Here is a 21,685-nt window from a genome sequence, read left to right on the forward strand (position 1 = left end):
AGCCCTGGGAGATGAGATCCAGATTTTCCTGAGAGCAGGAGGTGGATGCTCAGTGGTGCTGCAGGCAGGCAGCTCTTCAAACGAGCTCCACACATGGGAACAAACATGTCCAAAGGCCTCACACCCAACGGGAAGCTGCTGGGTGCCGAGTACAGCTGAAAATCTGGTGCTCAGAGTGGGCACTGAGCCCTGGCAAATCCAACTCCCATCCCTGCTGAAAATCTGTCACCACATCGTCAATGTTAAAAGACAGGTTTTCCAAATGGGAAAAGTGCGTTTATCACCCTCAGCAAACTCACGATCAACACAAGGCATAATTGCTCAAATGTCAAATAAAAATTCTCGGCTGAGCAAACACCATGCGTGGACCTTTTTTGATTCCCAAATATGAATGTTTTAGAACAGGATGAGCACGTGGCCAGCGGGGCTGGAATGGAGAGTGCTTTGTAACCTTAACTATACCAGGCGTGATAAAGTGCCCGCTATCATGAAAAAAAGCTCATCTAAAAGACAGAGGGAAACCAGATGGGAAAAGAACACAAACTCTCAGCAGGAATTACAGGGATTTTTTTTTTTTTTTGGACATTGCTTTCAGTTTTTCCAAAATAAAAATCTCATCCCAATGCTTGATGCTAAGTATAAATATGGTCTGATCCACCTGAGGCATTCTGAGGGCAAGGCTGAAAGGTCAGGGTTAGCTCTGGAGCTGCAGGCTCCCATGCCATTGGGATCTGTGAGCGCTGCCAGCCCCTCCACCCCATCAGGCACCTGGGCCTGCAGGAGTGCCTACCTCAGCTATTGCTGACTGCAGCACCTTGGCTACTTCTGCTCCTGCAATTCTTTCTGCTGCCCTGGCAAACGCTTCAGCCACTCTTTCTGCTGCTGGGTTTTCTGATGCTCCCACCACAGTTGCTGCTGCTCCTTCGGGAGTGAATCCCTTCCCCTCTAGGCTTTCTGCCTCTGGCATTGCAGCTGCTTTTTCTGCTCCTTCCACCTCGGGTTGTGATGCTGTTGCATCCTTCCCTCCTTCCTCTGGGACTGTGACAGCCAGCAGCTCCATGTCCCCTGCCAGGTCACCAGGACCCTTCCTTCCCTGGGGAAAGCACAGTCAGAGCTGGAACCTGTTGGTAGAAACAGAGAGGGTAAAGCAGCACAACTGTAAAGAAATGTGTTTTGTGGGTCACTATAAATGAAACAGTGAAGGTCCTGGAGCCAGCAAGGACTGCTTTCCCACGGCCTGCCTTGTCCTTAGAGTCCAGAGCAAGAGGCCAGGACTCGTAGCACTTGTGCAGTAGCACAGCTTTGACTGTCTCATCCCAGCCTCATGTTCTCCTGTGGGTAGCAGCCACTTCTGCAGTCCTGAACTGAGACCAAGCTCATGCTGTATCCCAAAACAATCTATCTTGCTGCTATGAGGTCAAAATATAGCTTGCAATGAAGTAAATGAGTAAATGTGAGAGGTGTTGCACTGTAGATGCTGCTACTCCTCTCTAGTGATACCTACTCCAGTCTAGAAGTCAGGACAAATCTGAGAGGTGATGCTGGATGGACTAAATTGTATGAATTCAGAGTACAAGTTTAGGACTCAGAAAGAGCCATTGAATCTGCTTATATCCACTGACTTGGGCAGAAAAAATCCAAACCACCATTTGATTAATTCCTGCATGTTCTGTCCCATCTCTCTTACAGAGACCAACACAGGCACTGGATTAACACACAAGTAACTTTTTGGCTTTGCCTACACAGCAATACACAGATTCCTGCAGCATGGAGACATCCTCAGGCTGGCTGTAACCCTGCCAGCACCACACCAGCGTTTGGCACAGCCCACAGCCCCCTGCACACCTCCACGGGCAGTCCCCAGAAAAGGACAAGTAACACTTGACAGATGTGCTCAGAAACTGACATCAGCAGGGAACCCTGATGAGGCACATGGGGGATACTGGCCCTTCCCAAGCTCACACGTGCTCCATAAACCACTGGCAGGAACTTGGGCAGGCCTGATGAAATAGTGATGACACCACTGTTCAATGCTGCTCAGCATCGGTAATTAAAAAAAGAGAGGAGGAAAAATAAGGTGGGGAGCTATGAAAGGTCAGGATGGAATACGCAAGAAGTGCTAGGGGTGAAAAAAAGACAATAGTAGAGAAAAAAGGTAAAAGGAGAAAAGGAGAAAAGAGGGGAAAAAGTGGAGAAGAGGGAAATGGGATACAGATTGTCACTGCTGAGAGTTGTGCCCAAATGCACTCAGAGAGAAGACAGGGGCTGAAAGCCACCTGAAGTGTCCTGTCACACACACCTACATCCCTGTGGACACAAGTCAGTCACTTGCTCACTGAACAAGTTACCTGCATATCTGCTTCATTAAATAGTAACCCTGTAGGTCTGCTGACAAGAACATACTTCTCCCTCCTTTGGTAATTAGCCCTGAAGGCTGGTCATGCTCACTGGCCATGAAACGCTGCAACAAGCAGCCTTTTCATGCCTGGAGCTTACCTTTGTCCCTGTCTGTTCCCGTCAGGCTGGGAAGGCAGGCACCATGCCCACCTGACAGGCAGCTCCGGGCTGCAGCCAGGCTCCCAGCCCGCCTGGTGTCTCTCAGCAGGGCAGAAATGAGCTCGTGGGACAGCTGTGAAACCGGGGACTTTCAGCCTTTTCCTTCTGCTTGGAAAAAAACTCAAGGGCAGGCTCGGGAGCAGCGATTTGCTGCCAGTCAGCTTGAGACAGCTGCAATTTGATATGCTGGGAGGAGGAAGGGTCTTACAAGGCTCCAGAGATAGAGGAGAGGAAGGACAGGGCTGTGTGTTGGGAACTGGACAGGAGCTGGAGGCTCAGCTCTTCTGCCCAAGCTCTGTGCTCAGCAAACCTGGAACTGGGGCTGAGCAGCTTGCTCTCACTTCTGCCACCAAGGACAGGATTTTGCTGGCCCCAGTCAGTGACATATTCATAAGAGCAGTAAGAGACTCAAACCTATTTTAACAAACATAAAATGCCTCCTAAAGTTCCTGCAATGTGGGTTGAGTTAAGCGAAAGCTGACATGAACTCAGTGTAAGGAATTAAAATGGTTTTAGGTTTTTTGTTTTTCTAAATTACTTTTCTTGTCAAAAAACAAAGGAGGCAGGTTACTAACACTTACCCCTCTCAAACCTGTAAGGAGCCTGAAAAGAAGCATGCATAGCCCAAAGCTTTAGCTTTATGATCACATTTCCCCTCCAAAATATTTTGGAGATAAATTCCAGGCGCTTCAGCCTGGAGAACTTCACTGGAGAACAGTGCAAAGATTAAAACCAAACACATTGCCAGTAATTCCTGGCAGCCTGTTCCAGCATTGAGACCGTGAACCTGGGAATGAACCTTCAGCTGTGCTCTGACTCAAGATAAGACCTTGAGTAAGTCCCTCCTGCCACTCTGGCCTGCAATACTCTGCAGGGGCAATGGCTGAGAATTAGCAAAGCTTATTCCTTATTTTATGGTGTCTGAGCTCTGGTCACTGCAAGTCTGTTTTTTCAAGAAGCTTGCAGCCTGCCTGCACTGTTTTTGTATATGTACATATTAGCATTTTGACCCATTTTCATGGAGGCCAATTTCACCTCCTAACCTTCAGTTTAACCTCATAAATTGTCTCTAAGCCTCCAGAACATTGCCCTGCTGCTCCCCCAGAGAGCAGGCTGGCAGGATTTTGGATCAAGCCACCACTCAGCTGCACCACACAGTCAAAGTCCAACACCCTGTGCCCAGCTCACTCTGATGCCAGACCTGCATCAGTCCCAACCTGACCTCCTTTTCCCAAGCACTTGCCCACCTGGCTCAAGGCTGCTATGCAGGTGAACTCCCTTGTGCTGCACAAGCCCTGCTCCTGCCACCAGAGACCACTTCAAGGTCTGTTTTCTGCTCTGCAACAATTCTGTTCATGCAGGGACACAGTTTGCAAAGCCCCATTTTTAAAATCTCTCCTGCCATTTGGCACTCATCTAAACTGCCCCCAGCCCAATTGTTTATGTCTGACTAATGTCCATTGCTTCAAAATGAGTTTGGAGCTAATGCCTGTGTCTACCAATTAAATGTTTGATGGAATGACATCAAAATCAAAACAGACGGAAAAAAGCATTTCTCTTTGATATGCTGACCACATTGTACAAAACTCACTATTATAAGACTCAGGTTGCTTAGAATTTTGCCAGACTATAATCTTTTGAATTAAAGCTTTTGATGCTGGTTGTTTGCCCTGCTGGAATTCAGGGTGAAAATTTCAGCTAATGAAGTTCATCTACTACAGGAAAGCTTTTTGCCCCATTTAAAAAAAGAGAAAAACAACAAACAACTGATATCGCGTGCAAGCTTTTGGTTGAATAGTCTCAGTGCTATCATTTGGAGCTCTGCTTTAAATTTTGGCAGGAAGGTCACAATGGTGCCAGGGAATAATTTTTTACAGGAAGAGTAATGCACCTTTGTCCAAGCTGTAAGCCCCTGAAAAATCAGTTTGCATATGCTCTGTAGTGATTTGTGATATGCAGAAAAATATTTTTCAAAGTCCTGATTTCACAATCTCAATATTCTTTTTGTGCAGTTTTGGTTTCTTTTAATGTAATCTATAAAAATAGCCAGTGACCTTTAGTGACATCTAAACAGGCTCCCAGTTTCCTTCCATGGTTTGAAGCCTTAAACAATAGCCCCAAAGAAATGACTCAATACCACACACACATGTACTTGATGCCTGGGAAATTGCTGGTTGCTGGTCAGCAAGAACAAGGAGATTCACACAGCTCCAAGGCATGGCAGTTTCAGGGAATTTGGGGAACTCAAGGCATCAAAGGCCTGAGATGCAGGAAGGCAATGTCCTCCCAGCCACCACTGTGAGCTCCAAGCAGTGTGAGGGTGCCCATGAGTTTTGAGTGAAAGATAATGAGGGTAAAAAACCTTTTGGGATTCCATGGGATGTTGTGGCCCCACTCACTGAGCTTCTGGCTCAACACTTTCAATGTGCTGAGCTCCCAAGTTCTTAGCACAGGCTGCTGAAGCCTCTCAGTGTGGCAGAGTGGAGGATTTGTGCTCTCAAATCAGTATATTCCTGTATTAGGGCAGGAGCATTAAATTACCCTTGTTCTTAAAGGAGGCGGAAATTTCAGAATCTTATTAGGCAAAATTCACCTGACACCAGCTTTTAATATGTGTGTGTATAACCTCAGACAGAAAGAAACCTCTGACAGCTCAGCTGGTGGAACTGTTTCCTTTAGACCACAAGCAATGTGTGTGAAACCTGAGAGAGGAAATCTGCAGGTTTCTGAATAAATGAGGATTCTGGAAGTGGGGTCAGCCTTCTGGCTGACAGTCACAATATGGCAACCACCAGTGACCAAGGACAGTGGGCAGTTTGCAATGAATTATGTGTCCCAAGGACTTCTTTACTCTATTCCTGCCAAAGCTGCTATTTATCCAGCATAGCCATAGCATTGGGTCATTAAACAATACTGATGGCAATGCCCAGAGAATTCCAAGCACCTATTGTACTATCACTGAATTCCTCCTTTGATCACCATGGTCAGAAATATCTGATTTTTATCACTCTTTAATAGCTCCCAATCAACTTTAAGAAGTTACCACAATGCTCATGGCAGAACCTTTGTCAGACCAGGCTAATAATTGACAAACCCAGAACAGCAGATCTCACTGGCTCTGCATTGTCAGTCATATATGACCTTCTCCATGGGCTTGAAACCCCAGGGACAGGGTTTGAGCTTCCATGTTGAAGAATACTCTGCCTCTGTCAGAGCAAAAAGAGCTGTAGGTGTAGAAGCCTTTTTTCCCAGCTTTCTACAAAAGCCCACAGAGATTAATAGGGAAGAAAATTTGAAGTGCATTCAGTCAATCTCAGAAGGACACACACTCCTAAGCATGAAATAGGAACTTTCCTGTTCGTGTTGTTACTGGATCACTCAAGAGAAACACGTCTTGCCCATACTCAAGGCACAACAAGGCTCTTCCTTGTACAATTCTGCCACCCTTCACCTGTGTACCAGACCATGCTTACAAATAACCTGGCAGCACTTCCCAGTGGCTGTTATGACCTAGAGATACCTACTCTCAGCACCTTCCCTCTCTGAGATGGTCTAATTCACACAGATCTAACCCCAAGCAGCTGCTTATTCAGCATGAGCTTAGCTTATGCTAACTGACAGCTTCTGTTCAGATTTGGAGGGTTGGTGTGCCTCAAGGTTTGCCTGAGCTCTCCAACCATGCTGCTCCATCTAATAAAAGACACTATCTCTACCTACAAGCCTTATCCAGCAGTAATCAGAGAAATGTATCTTGTCCGATTCCAAAATTTGTCAGTTAAAAGGAAATTAAAAGCCCATGCTCTGATGAATGCTTCTGAAAACAAAATAGTCAAAAGAAAGGAATCTGAAATCAAGCTTAAAAATTATAGAAGTTAATATTGTTTTACAAATCCCTGTTTTCTGTATGCTGCTAATATTGCTCTTGAGAGGCTTATTCTTGAAACCTAGGAAACACTCAAGAATCAGAAACAGTGAAAGTGAGTTTAGGAGAAAACTTCTCTTGGTGAAGGAGACATATATCAACACCCACAACTGCTTAAGTGAAAACAAAAGGTTTAGCCTTGGTTTTGGATTTATTCTGTGAAACTAATGAAGATTATAACCCAGTTGCAACATATTTAATGAATCACAATGAGCAGATGACAAATTTGCAACAGCCATTTGACAAGGGAATATTTTTAGGTAATCAGAAGTTATGTAATTACATGATTAATGCTCTACCTTGTAGGTAGTCAAAACATGGCAATAAAACATACAACAACATGTTTAATCCGGTTCAATAATGTGCAGTTGTAAGCCCATGTTCAGATAATAATTTCTCTCTTGATTACCTACCTGGTGATGTACAACCTGGAAATTCCTGGACTGACACTGAAGCACCAGGCATTATCTAGAGGCAATACAGTGGACTCAAGGGACAGCTGTACAGTGCATTTGGGTAAGTTTCTAAGGGGTTAAACAATAATAGGAGTTTACAAGACTTGCATGTTCCTGAGGAGTCAGAAAAAAAAGGAAAAATCACATATGCCTAAAGGAAACTTTTAGAGTAGGCATGTTGGTGTAAGCTACCTGGGGAAGATCAAATAAAGACCACAGATTGCATCCACCTCACCCAAGAAGCAGCTGCATGGTCTGGTGGAAGTGTTATTTTCCTGCCTGTAACATGTGCACACGTTCATGTCCCTCAGTTGCAGATCACAAGCCCATCAGTCCAGTTCCTTGATTTGTAAAGTTTAGGAAATCATAAGGATTTTCACTCTGGTGTATTTTGGGAATTCTGCAGACTTTCAGTGCACCTACTCAAGTCAGCCACACAACCAGATGATTGAGCTAAATTCAGTTGAAATAAAATCCTTATTTGATACTTAAACAAAACCATTGAGCTCTAAAACACTGAAGTGCTATTTAATGACCACTAGGGCAGTGTGACAGCTGGATGCACAGCCAGGGAGAACATCCATCTCCTCTGGCTCTGGGTGGGACAGAGGGCTGAGCTCCCCTTCACAGCAGCCTGATGTTACATTATCCCCAAACTGTGTGCATCTCTCTGCAGTGGCTCACAGAGCTGCTCTTGGGCTCTGCCTCTTCCCACTGAAGCACTGGGCATCTTGTAAGGACAAAATGGGAAAAGGCCTTGGACTGTGCTTGTGCTGTATGGCAACACAGCCCATATAGAGCATGCCCATAGAATAACCGAGCCTTTGCCACAAAGCAGCTGTCTCAGCCTTAGAAACAAATGTCTCTTTACTAGTTAGCCAATAAAAGGATTTAGGGTTACTAAAGAATAAACACCCATTCTCTCAGGGAAACCTTTATAGAATATTTGGATGTACCAAGCTTTTCCTTTGGTGAGCTCTAAGTACTGAAACCCCACAGGTGCAGGTGGCCAGACCGTGCTCAGACTCTCAGAGAGACACTTGAAAAACTCTCCTCTAATCACCACACTGCGTCTGAGAAGCAGAGTTAGAAAAATTCAAGCAAATCTCTTCTGGATTCTCAAAGGAAGCTCTTATCCAATCCTACCATCTACTGAGAAATTGTGTTTTTGAAGGAAAATGACCTGTCTCCCATCATGAAAATTTCCTCCAGCATCTGAGCTGAGCCAAGTGCAAATGAAACTTTGAACCAGTGCCCAGAATGATCATCAGGAACTGAAACTTTTGAATTAGGACAATATAAAATATACCAATAAAAATTTCTTAGCTACAAGTCCTGTTCTGATGGATAAGTCTTGCCTCACGTCCCTCCCAGCCCAGCTAAAACCTGGGCTGTGCAAAAACCTCGGGGAGACCCCACTCACAGTATTCCTGACACAAGCCAGGGAGCAGTTGAAATTACAAAAGACAGTTCTCAGATCAAAGAAACTCACCTCAATTTGCATGAACTGTTAGATAAACACACAAAAAAAAAAAAAGTTAGAAGTTCACTGAGGGACTGACTCTTTCCTGCAATCACCCTCACACAAATCCTTTATTTGCCCTTTGTCTTGATGGGTGGTAAGGTCTTAGGGCAGGCACCACGACTTCCTCTGCATTAGGAAAATACCAGCAGCATCAGCTTCTGGTTCTAAATGGAGTCTGAGAGTCCTGCCACAGTATAAATAAAATTCATAACCTATCCAAGCCCTAACACGACTTCATGAGGACCGTCCCCTCCTCTATCCATGCTGCTCTAAGTAACTGAGGTGAGATTTAGTGAGGTTTACCTTGTGAAATTGACTCATGCATGGTATGTCCAAATGATCAGAGACTGGGAAACAAGACACATGATCAGCTCATGTCGGAGCAAAACTGAAAAATTTATAACAGCATTCATCTCTCTCTCATTCCTCCTTCACTTTAATCACCAGATGTTCTCCATTCAACTACCTGCTACCTTCTCTGAGATTTAAATTAGGCACATAGTACTCCCAGGGACGTGATCACAGCACAGAAAGGTTATAGGAGAAATACATTTTTGCCTTGGCATCCTACAACTGGTAAGAGATATGAAAAGAGCTGAAAATCCCGTGATGACAAGCTAGCTTCAGGCACCCTACCTAAGAGCTCAGAAATCTCACTCTCTCCCTTGTATTAGAGCAAGCAGCTTCAGAAAGACTCAAACCCTAGATTATCTTCAGGGTTATTGTGAGGTGACTGTGAAGATTTCTCGTCAGGCTGCCAGTGGGGGGGACAGAAAAAAGCCTTCTGAATCAGGCCCTTATCATTTATACCACATTACAATCCAAAATGAAAAATTACTTGCTCCAGATTTGATAGAATAAAGCACCTTGAGATGCCACAGAAATATCGAATTTTCAATAAAGACATTAAACCTAAGCTTCAAAAAAAGGGAATAATTACATTGCTTTTGCTTTGAGTTCTAATGTTAAAAGTGTCAATTTATAAAACTAGGTAAACAACCACAATTCCTAAGCAGACTGCAACTAATTAGACCCCTTTTGATCTTTTATTTTGCCTAGAAGCTTATTTAACAACTTTACACAAAACTCAAGGTTTTGACACACTAGTGGACTGGGGGAGGGAGGACACCACAGAAAAGAAAATTCTTTTCTGCTGCTTGCTAAGGTGGGAGATTGTTCTCTTCCTGAAGCACACTCACTGTCAGCAAGCCTGGGAAACTTTCTGGCCAGGAAAACAATTGATTCTTATTTGAGCTGTCTTGACGGAGACAAAAACTAAATCAAAGCATAAATCAAATGTTCCAGCTCTACACACACTGTTTGTGTATGTGAGTTACTGGTTTAGATGAAGGATCACAACACAGAGCAGACAGCATGACTGCAGACCTGCTACTGCAAATAAACTGGGCTCTGGCATTGCAGTATTCCCCAAAGGGCTGCCCAGCACAGAGAAAGGAGGGAGCTGCAGTTCCTGTGAGCAGCAATGCCCTGCACTGCAGAGGAGGAGTCCAACAGGGTCTGGGGGCAGTAGGACAGGCAGTGCTGGTCACAAAGCCCATCCTGTGCTAGGCTGCACCAAAAGAAATCTTTGAGCAAGCTGACTCCATCTTGGGGCAGCAGAGAGCACTAGACAATATCTCCATGTCCCTTGCAGCCCTCCTTCCCACAAAGAACTGACATTGAAGTAACCATGAGGGCTGGGTGGCACAGAAGCTGCCAGGGCTTGGGCACTTGTCACTTCTGTGACCACATCACATCCACCTCCCTTCTCTAACAGGGGAGACAGACATCCCCATCTGCCAGGAACTCACCACAGCAGCAAAGTCAGCAGTGTTAAGGGCAAAAAGCTCCTTGTCCTGTCCTGAAATAAAACAGTATAATTAGGCTTGAAGGACTCAGGTCACTGGGCTCATGCACACAGACAAAGACACAAACATACATTCCTTTCCCCTCCATACAACTGGGAGACCATTCCCCTGGGACCATCCCCTCCCTGCCTGGGCACACCAGGGGCTGTCTGTGCAATCTTTCCCAGAGGATCACAGCTTCACAGCATCCACCTGTACTGCAGCAGCCTTCCCACTCCCCAGGGCTGAGGGTCAGCCCTTACAACATTTTAAAGCCCTTAAAGCCAGGCATGGAGAGGGAAGAGTAACAGAGGGAAGGGAGAGAGGGAGTGAGCAGCTCCAAGCACTGTCTGCAGTGACATGATCCTGTCTGCAAGCAGATCCCATCAAACAAGTATCTGGATAAATCAGAAACAACCATAACCATCTGGATTACTGTTTCAGTTGTGTTAATCCTCTAACAAGCAAACTGGGGCCCAGTGCAATCCTCAGTCTGATGTTAGAAACAGACCTCCAATGTTTCCCTGTCACCACTGCACTGTCTTCAGTCTTGAGGTAAGGAAATCTGAGCTTACCTGATAGCTGAATTTACCTAGGATTCTTTGTTCAAGCAGGAATAAAGATGCTGATGGCAGCTCTCAGCCCCCACTGAGCTGTTACAGCCTCCCCACACCCACAGCCAGGTACCACCCAGAGGATTCAGACACAGCCCTTGACTGTGTGCCAATTCTCCCACCCTAGGCTCACAACCATTAAGAAAATCTTTCATTGCCAATTTATTGAAAAATTGGTCTTCCTCACCCAGTTCCAAGGCTGTCCTGGTGTGCAAATTCACTTCCTGTCCTGCTCACTCTGCTGCAGGTGCATCAGCTGGATGATGGTCCAACAAAGGAAGGGAAGAAGGAAGTGATCAGAGGTGGTACCTGCAGAGCAGCAGAGCTGCTTCACCCTCATGCTGCACATGACAATGTTAATGATTTCAAAGAAAACCATTTGCAAAGCTAAAAGCTTAATGTAGGAACAAAAATCAATACTGTGCTCACTGAAGTCCCCTGATGCTGGAGACTCCGAAGCATCATTCAGGGAGACAGCACTGGGCATTCCCTCCTTAACAACTGCCTGCAGACCAGAGACACAGGACAGTGCTTTAATTTATTCTCTTTGTCATTCTAATATAGATCTTCCCTTTTAAAATGGTGTTTGTACTTTATACTGCAATCGGGGTTCAGAAATAGAACAAGTCCTAAAAGCTGGGATCAATACATCCCACGTTACTTTTCAGAAGGGAGGCAGCACAGCAAAGGGAAGAGGGCCAAATGCTCTGCTGGCAGAAATAGTGAGTTCCTAGATGCTGCTCTTTAAAATATGAGTCAAAATATGGACTCAAACTTAGCTAACTAAATTAAAAAAAAAAAAAAATAAAAAAGGGAATTAGGAAAAAAACCAACCCCAAAACACCAAACCAAAACCAATAAAAACCCAATACAAACAAAAAATCGACTGATCCTTCTTTTGCCCAGAACAGCTCTCTACAAATAAATCCAAGCCTCTTCCAAATATTAATAATTTATGATGTGTCACTACTAATAACACTGGCAAACAGTACTGCTGGGATGCAGAAACTGAGCAGAAAGTCTGACCCCTCCAAGGCAACTACCCAGAGAGAGGAGCCAGCTCATTGCCTGCTGCCCATGCTGCTCTGGCACAGAAGAATCTCTTCTCCTTTTCCAATATTCCATGCTATACAGACACCTGAGAATTTTAAGTAAGTTATCTGGAACTATGCACAGTGAAACACTAAACATAAGGCTCCTTTTGCCTGCAAGGGCAAAGGCTGTTTTAAGGTACAAAACATCAAGGTTCTGTAAATCCACAGAAATTGCAATCCCTGGTTCCAGAAAACTTCCAATGCTGTGAGTCTGGTCTGTCTCTTTTTAAGAAAGGATTATTCCCAAGGTTTTCTTGTTTGTTTTTGTATGCCAGACTCCTGCCCTCTGAGCAGAGGTGGAGCATGAGAAGGCATTTCCCTGTGTTGACCACAGTGGGCTTGAAAATCTTCCTAAAGGAAGCAAGCTTAATAAACAACAGCAATCAGTCCAACAAGCCTCCTCCTTGACTCCCAATAAACAAGGAGCAGAAGGAAGTAGATTGGAAAAAACCATGAGCCAGCCCCCTGAAAAAATAGTGGAGGGAAGAAAAAGTGGCCTGTCAAAATTGCTCTGTACATCAATGAAATTTCTAAGAATTTACACATTGTGAGGTAATTCCAGAATGAAAACTGATGGATGTGTGCAAGTCTCATGCAGCTGTAACAGTTAAACAAGAACTAGCTCTAGACAGTTTATGTATGGACACTGAAATGATGATCAGGTATGGAAGATGATCTCCAAAAGCTGCAGGGTTAGTACAAGTGCCTCTCTCCAAAGGAGACAGGTTAGTTCACAGTGTTTTGGTGTACATAGGTCACCCCAGGTGCTCTGAGGTGTCTCTGTAATCCAAAATCATTCATGCATCCTTAGAGGAGAGTGTGCAACAGGCACAGAAACTTAACTAAAGTTTGTTTTTTTCGGATCTAATTGATGTAGGTTTCTCAATCTGACATTGCCCTAAGGGTCAGAGATACTCTCTACTTTTATTACATACAGATGCCAGATCCATATAGCTCTGTTCCACAAGAAAGAAATCCCCAAAGATTCCAATTGTTTTAAATAAAAAACCTAAGCAAATGAAAAACAAACCCTCTCCTGCCACCTACTCAAAAAGCACATGCAACCCTACCCAAACACTTCTGCTAATGCTTTGCAGTAACACGTGCTCAACACCAAACAAAAGCACCTATAAGTCACCAAGTCAGTTGGTAAAATCAGATCTAATATGTCAAAATATTTCAGTTTCACCCAAACACTCTTGGTTAGTTAGTGCTAAATATTCATTCCATCTCTTAATCCTTCTGCTAGGCAAGCCAGATTTCCTGCTAGCAAACAAAGTCAAGCAACATGTCTAAGATCACAGAGGAATGTTGCCTGGACCAAAATAATAACCAACATCTCATCCCTCAGTCTGCCCTCCTCCAAAAAACAAGGGTCCACTCCTTCCACTTCAGCACATTGCACCTTGGCTTTTATCCACTGCTTATTCATCTTATTTCCTCTCTCCTAGAATCCAAATAAATCTGCATAGTGTTAACTGAGCCCCTACAAAGCAAACGGTGGAAGAAAGGCATCTCAGCCCCCTAATTCACTGCACAGCTCAGGCAGCCCAGGAGAAGGAGCTGCCCGTGTCCCCTGGGGCCATGCATGGCCCTCCAGGTGCCTTTTTTGGGGGAGCAGCCACCATTTCCCCAAGGAAGCCACTGCAGCTCACTCACTGTCCCTGCCTGAGCACTGGGGCTGGAGCCTTCAGCTTGGCTTGCTGTCCCCTGGGTTTGATCCAGCCCCTGCATCCTTCCACCCATCCTTGGGAGCTGAGGCTCACCAGGGAGCATCAGGACACCTTTAAAAAGCAATGGCTGAAGAGTGTCCTGAAAGCTCAACGAGGGGTTTTGTTTCCACAGGAGAAATGTGTGCAGGGCTGCATTTAGGGAAAGGGCAAAGAAACATCTGTGTGCTCCCAGCAGCAGCAGCACGGGCACAAGCTGCAGCTGCAAACCCCTCCAGCTTGGCTGGTGCTCTCTGCTAACTGCTGGCATAAATATAGTAACAGGGTTGCACATATGGCAGGCTGTTTAATTTTAGAAATCAGAACTATTGAGTGATTAAGTTAGTCATCCTTCCTCAATTTGGGACCAATACAACACTACCAGAGGCAGTGGTCATAACCACTGTGGTTTGCCGGAGAGGAGGAGAGCACATGTGCTCCTGAGGCAGCAGGGAACACCAGAAACCCCGTCCTGCTCTGCCCAGCCTGGCTTCTCAGAGCTGGACCAGACAAAAGGAAGAAAATCCAACTTAAACCAACTTTCATATCAAAACTGAGAGCCTGCAGATTTGCACACATGAGCACGCACAGCCCGCAACACGTTCTGGATGGAGCATGGCAGAAACGCTGTTCTGAGCACAGTGCTTTCAAAAAGGGAGATGAAAATCACACTGTGCCAATTGGCCTCTGGAAGTGACATCCATTCAGGTCTCAGTCAGGGATTGGAATTTCCCAAAGGAAACCAAGGAAGAGGGAAATGGGAGGGCAGTTCAGCCAGCACGGCTGTGTGGGTGCAAACACCCCTGGGTCAGGAGTAAGAGCAAGCTGTGTGCTGGGACACTGCACAGCCCCTTGTCACCAGCTGTGGGTCCTGCTGTGCTCAGGCTGTGCCAACACAAACCCACCCGTGGCCAGGAGGGGCCTGATGCACCCCAAAAGCAGCTGCTGCCTCTGCAGAGCCCGTGGCTTATCCTCAGCTGCAGCATCAGTGGCACCAGGAGGATGCAGCCCTGCAAAGCCAGCCAGTATCTTTCCCTTCCAGTGAAAACCAACAAACGGGGAAAGCAAACGCCATGGAGGGATTTTCTGTTTCTCCAGACAAACACTCTAAGAACAGTTCAAAAGAGGCTAATTAAATTCCAAAATCCCTGTGCAAATACATTAATAATGATTTTGAAATTAGCAGTTAACCAGGGAAGTTTTCAAGGTGGGAAGTGTTTGATACAGAAGAGCGTGTGAGACAGAGCTGCCCAGCCTAGTTAGAGACAATCTCTCTGGCTAGCACATGTTCAGGGGAGTGGGCATAGCAAATGCTCCTGGGCCCAGGGACAGCAGTGTCCCCAGGCTGCAGGGCACAGGGAAGCCAATCCCCTTTCATTCCAAATCACCAGGAAGCCAAGCAAACACTAAATGACATGGCCATGAGTCTGAACTCTCGCTGCATAGCCTCACCAAAGAGCTCCTCTTAACCATTTCCAGGATGAAGGAAAAGCAAAAGACCTTTTTTTCTCTCTTGCTGTCATTACAGGAAATTTCCAAACACCAGATAAAATTTTTTTGTCTTCCCACAAAGGCAAATCAAGAGTCTGCTCACCCTGTGCATGAAGCATGAAAGGATGAAAAATGGATGGCTTGTTATAATTGCTCATATAGCAGTGGAAAAATCTGATATTGTTGCATGGTCTGCACTCCCACAGTTCATGGAAACTCTCCATGTTAAAAGCCATCATTCTCACAAGCAGGAAGGACAAGAGTACCGTTTTTCATTTAATGATGGCAAACCAAGAAAAGAAGTGATGTGAAAAAAACACAGAAAGTGATGTGCCCTTGCAAAGTCTGTGGCAGCAAGGACTTAAAGCCACTGGCTGAGGCCCTGAGCCACCAGGTCACCCCATCTTAGTCAAACCTCCAATCCCAGTCACAAGATTCTTCTCCTACTCTTTTCCTTTTATTCTTTCCATGTCTTTTCCCAGCAAAATACAATGATGTTTTTTTCAGGTACGATCTCATGAGATACTGAATCATATGCTTGTTAAAACCCAGATCCATTATACCTCTTTTTGCTTTCATTCACTAATTTTATTGTCCTATAAAAGTAAAGATTTTCTGGTGAGATATATTTACTGTGCTGCCGCTACTGCTAAAGGCACAGAGCTGCCATCGTCTTCCGGAAGCAGCTTTGGTTATTTCATAAATCCTGGCCTCAGTGTTCTGCTAAATACAGAAATTACACATAGGATAATAAATTCCAGGATCATTCTTCCTTTGGATTTGACAAATAGAACTGCAGTTCTTTCCCCAGCCCTGAAGTGCCTCTATAAAAGAGCAGTCAGCAGTTTGATAACTCTAGATAAACCATTTAATTTCCAGAAGGAGCCTTGTCTGTATACACACAGTCTGCTGGGTGTTCTCCTTTCTCCCTGACTGCTCCCTGTTGGGAAGCAGAGGCTTTGGTTGAGTAACTGGCAGTCTCAGCTTTCTGCATCACAAAGCTGTCTCATTCAAAATTTAAGAATCACTTTCATGAACTGTAAGAAACTGTGTTATTTACCTCAGCAGCAATCCAAGTACGCTGTTCTACAGTTTCACAGCCTAGGAGAAGATGCTCATCAATGTTTTTGTTTTTTTTTAAATTTGTATGAAACTGGGAGGAAAAGTAGAAAATAATGATAGAATAAAAAATGAGCAAGAATTGTAAGGCACTGGCTTAGGAGGCAAAACAATGAAAGAGTAGAAAAGCTGTGCAGTTTTCTTCTCCTGTTTAAATGCTGCAAGAAAGGAGAACAACTTAGAGGTAAATCCAGTCTGTAGAACTAGAAGAGAAGGAAGGAAGTTAACTGCCAAATTCAACTAGATCACCAGAAAAAGCCTCCAAGCAGTTTGAGTCATTATGCCATGGCTAATCCTGCTTAGGGAGAGATTTCACATCTAAAAGCAGCTCAGATAAAAGAAACCAGAGGTGTGCTCACCATATATGAACACACATTAGCTACCTTTAGCTAAACCTTGCACATCGATAACAGCAAAAGCAGGACAGCTCTGTGCAAACTGGTCATCACCAGGCACCTGGAGAAGGGCTTGCAGCATTTGGGTTTGCACTGGGGCCCTTTGCAGGGCACACAGAGATCCTCCATAGGCAGCAGCTCACTGCCAGTGAGGAAGCGTGGGCAGCAGAATTTCTGAGCGTGGTAATCTCTTGTAATGGCAAAAACATGTTTTGCCCATGCTAATGCTTCTTTTTGTCCACCTGAAAATGTCTAGGAACAGCCAGGGCTAAAAAGTCCTGAATAAGGCCCCATAAAACCTTCTGTCTGGAATCTGGGAACTATTAACCAAGAACATCAGTGCTTTTGCACAAGCCTGTTGTTAGATTTTGTTGTCTGTACTTTTTCATGCATCCTTGGGTAAGGATTTCCCTGCACTGTCCTCACAGCAGCTAACAGTACTATGAAAAGGTGTGGTCACAGAGTGGAGATCCTCACTGCAGAGATTTTACAGCCTTTTCCAAGTCAATGGCTAGGGACATACCAGATTAATCCTGATCAGTAACAAACACCTTTGCTGTGATTATATTGGTAATAACCACTTACATCTTCTTGTGTCAGGTGGGCCTCATTTGATTCTCACAGCTGTGTCTGGTATTTCAGCCACTTCTCCATCATTTTTCTCACTTGTTCATTTTCCCACATTCTGCTATAATTGAGGAAAAGAAAAGAGAGTTAGGAGTGATTGTCAGAATAGAAGACTCCCACTCCCACTGCTTCTCCCTCCAGCTGAGGATTGTGTTCCTGTTGGCTCTCCCTTTCCCTAGCTGAGCTTGGGCATGGTAAGCCACCCTTCAAATCCTTGTTAGAACAGGTCCATCACATTGTCTGGGATATAATAGAGTGGGGGAAAAAAAACACCACAAACCAGCAAGGCTGAGTTGCTGGGAGAATTGTGCTAGGCAAACATTTCAGTACCTGCACTGCACAGGTATTTATAGACCTTATGGGCTGCTCCTGGAGGCAACAACCCCAGGCTAAGTGCCACTACACAAGGGCTGGGATGACAGCTCGACATTGTGGGAAGAGCTGGCACATGCAGAGCATCAGTTATTTGGGAGCAGAGACAGCTCCTTGGCTGTGCTGAGGTTGCCATACCTCAGTAACCCCATTTGCAAGGTAGCTTTCATCATAGGCAGTGCAGCAATGTCAAATCCCAAAAAACCACTCCACTTGTCTGCTGCACACTGTAATATGAAAGAACTCAGAGGTTACTTGCAACAGACACCAGGCACAAAGAAGCATCTGCTTTAACCAGCTGTCCTTTTTGTCAGAACAGGTCTGATGTCGTGGCTGAGTGCCTGAAGGTCAGCAGCACTGGTCAGTGGGTCAGAGCAGGGCATCCTGGCTCCTGCCCCCTGCTTGGAACAGAGCTTTGTCTCATAGCCATAAAACAGGTGAACCAAGATCAAGATTTTGTTCCTCATTCAACACTGACTCACTCTGTAACCTTGAACAGGATCCCACACCACACCTTCCCCACGTGGAGTGGCACAATTTATCCATTTCCCTGTGCTTGTGTGCCTGCTGCAGCTGGTGCCCATGGGGTGCTTTCAGGTCACTGGCTCCAGGGTGCCAGGCAAGGACAGAGCTTGGCTGTGTTAACACATCCTGGGCTTATTCCACACAATGTTAGAGCCTGGGTCAATGTATGTGAATTTTTTCCAGCACTCCACGAGTTCTTCTGTATAGCAAAGTTAAAGCAAGTAAGAGAGAGAGAGGTTCCCATTTGATTGGCTGTGACTAGCTGCAATTAAAAACTATAATTTATTACCCTGGATTATGAGTATAATTTCAATGCAGAGAATTAAGGTTTTCTTCTGAGATGGAAATAAAGATTAATTTTTAATTTCCTTTCTCACTGCACATTTAAGAGCAATGGACTCCATAGAAAACTACAGGTCAAAGTAGTTTTATGGAGGAATGACAATGTTCCATTGCAGAATAATTTAATGCTCTTGCTGCCTTTTTAATATTTGACTGCAGCTCCCTCATGCGAAACAGCGGCAGCAGATACTGTACACGTTTGCTGCAGCACTCAGGTCAAAGTGACTTTGAAACAACAAAGTTTCACTGCTCAGGATGTGGACAGCTTTGGGAGCTCCCTGATGCAGGCAGCTGGTCTGGGATGGGGAGAGCAAGGTGGGATTAAAGGCTGAGGAAAGAGGAGGATGCTGAAGCCTGGATGGAATAGGCACCAGCAGGTGCATGCCAGCTCAGACAGGGACAGGCACATCCAGACAAAGCAAGAGAAGTGTTTCCACCCTGGCAGTGCTGCTGCAGGACAGCAGGACTCTGTGGTTTGCCTGCACACAGACTGTGTTATTCCAGTCTGCACAGAACACCAGCAGAACACAGGGCAAAACTGGGAACCATAAAGACCTGTAAAGGAGAATCCAGTGCAACACCAGAAAAGAGAGGGGGGCTGTGTGCATCCATTCCTCCAAGAACAAGCACCTCTCAGGACAGGATTTTCTGTTGCTGTTCACAGCAGCCCAATACCAGAATATTTCCTGGGCTTAATATTTTCTTTGGGCAACTGGCAGTGAACAAAAATGTCCCTGAAATTCAAGAATGCTTTAAATTTTTGCTCTGGTGCTAGAAATAAACAAAAAAACAAAACCAAAAAACCAAACACAAACAAACAAAACAAAAATCCCCCACCCAAACTAAAGAATAAAATGCTGCCATATTAATTGCTTGGATCCCAGTTAATTGAATAACACTGTACTGATGGAGCTGTATCCTCAAAGGCCTGGTAATATAAAGTATAACCTGTCCATTGCAGGGATTTTAAAATTTATTGGCATCTTATACCTGGCATCTTGGGTTATAAAAGCAATTAGATGCCTAAGTGATGCAACTGCTGAGCACTGTGCAGGGTCACCAGGAGGAGCATCCCCCTGGGATACAGTGGGGACAATGCTTTCAATGTGAACCAGATCCTCTGAGTGCCAAAAATACCCAGCTCTCTTGGTGGCCTTCAGATGAAGTCTGCTTAAGGAGGGGAGAGAGGACTTTTTGTGAAAATCTTTTCCCTATGTGAAATCTGTTCACATAGAGCTCTTAGGGGAGATTTGGACAGAATAATGAAACAAGTTCTCAAAGTTTTGGCAGTCCCTCTCCCTCCAGGATTTCCAGGAGGCATGTAAAGTAGATTCATTTTCAGTGCAGAACAACAGCAGAGCTAGGAGCCCAGTTTAGGACAAGTCAACACCTGTCTGCTACTCACATCTCAGCTTATAAACTGATCAGTTTCATGAGGCATCTCCTCAAAAAAGAGGACAAAAAAATAAAATGGTGCTGTCATTCACCCAGAAGTCTCTACACAAACTATATCTCAACCTTTTCATGTTAAGTCTCAAAACAGAAGATATAACACCCACAGACATCTTCCCATGACCCCCCTACCCTGGCAGCAGGACTGCTCTGAGCCTGCTGCTCCTGCAGGGACAGCTCCAGCCATCTGATGCACTTGTGCTCATCAGCCCAGGAAAGGCTCCTCTGAGCTCTCAGGGAAAGCCAAGATGAGCAGTTGTTTGGAAGCACTCTAGAGGAAACATAGAAGCCGGAAAAATTAAGGTAACTGAACGGGGAGTGCTTCTTCCTTCTGGTCAGGACTGCTTCCCAAACAAACCCCTTGCTTTGTGTGAGAGTTTGGAAAGGAACTCCAGCCAACTTCAGTGATTGGAGCTGCCCCAGTACTTCTTGCAGCAAGAGTGCTGAGCAACACCTGAATGATTTCCACCTTGGGCATTTATCACATTCTGACACTTTACAGAATTCCCTGCAGATTTCCAGTTGCCTACATTATTTTCTTGTATTGTCTGTCCTAACAATTGTGTCTAGACATTGTTCTCTTGAATCAATCACGTTTCTATTCCCCCGTGGCTGCCTTTCAGCAGCAACTGAAGCACTCACTAACTACAACAAGTTTTCTTCTGATGGCTGATGGCTCACAAATCCTGAAAAGGGGATACACACCAGTCTGGATGTGACCAGACTTTGGGAGTGTCCACCCTTGCTCAGCCCAAAGCACATGGAATTTAGGTGAGTTTTTCAGAAGTATTTTCCCCTCCACTGCAGGGATGCTTACGGCCACCTTTGCCAAATACCACAGATATTGGACCATTTGGGACTACAGTTTTGGAGGTCTGGGGAAGAAAAGGAGACACAGAACCACCAGCTACAATGGAGCATCTTGCTCAGGAGCATTCATCATCAGCCCTGTCTCCAGCAGCCCACCCTGGTATAACCATTGCCTGCGTGCAAACACTGGTGTATGTCTCCGGAAATGGAGTTTAGATGTTTGTCTTATCTGAACAAATTCAGTGACTGAACATGCTGCACAAAGAGTGTGAGTAACCCTGACAAAGCAACTGCCTCTCCTTATCACAGTCTCCAAAAGACTGAAAAGAATCAAGCATCAGAGGCTTATCTCTCAAGAGATGTTCAGTGCCCATGCCTGGCTTACCAATCAGCCCTAACTCCCTTTTTCACTAGGGTTCTTTGCCTTGTTTTTGGTCACACAGGACAGCCTTGCCACTTCCTGAGTGTGGAGGGGGAGAGGGGAAGTGTGGTGTGGAGGATGGGCCCCTTTGCCCATGCTGTTTTCTTTCCATCTCTGTATTTCTGGACATGGGATGGTAGACAGCGTTACCATTGTGATAACCGTGACAAACGGCCACCCTGGGAGCACAGAAAGGGTCTGAAGGTTTGGGATGACATAGAAACAGAAGCTGAGGACAGGTTTTCTTGAAGCCACATTAACTTGGGGTCCTTCTGACAGCCTACCCATGCCCTCAGAGCTCAGCATGCCAGCTATCTGAAGGACAAGTTCTCACCTTGAGATGGGAAAGGGCTCCTGGCTGTGGCTCACTCCCAGCTCATTATGAGCCTTTTGGGCTACTCAACAAGAA

This window comes from Melospiza melodia, chromosome 10 (genome assembly GCF_035770615.1).
Source record: "Melospiza melodia melodia isolate bMelMel2 chromosome 10, bMelMel2.pri, whole genome shotgun sequence".
Taxonomy (NCBI): domain Eukaryota; kingdom Metazoa; phylum Chordata; class Aves; order Passeriformes; family Passerellidae; genus Melospiza; species Melospiza melodia.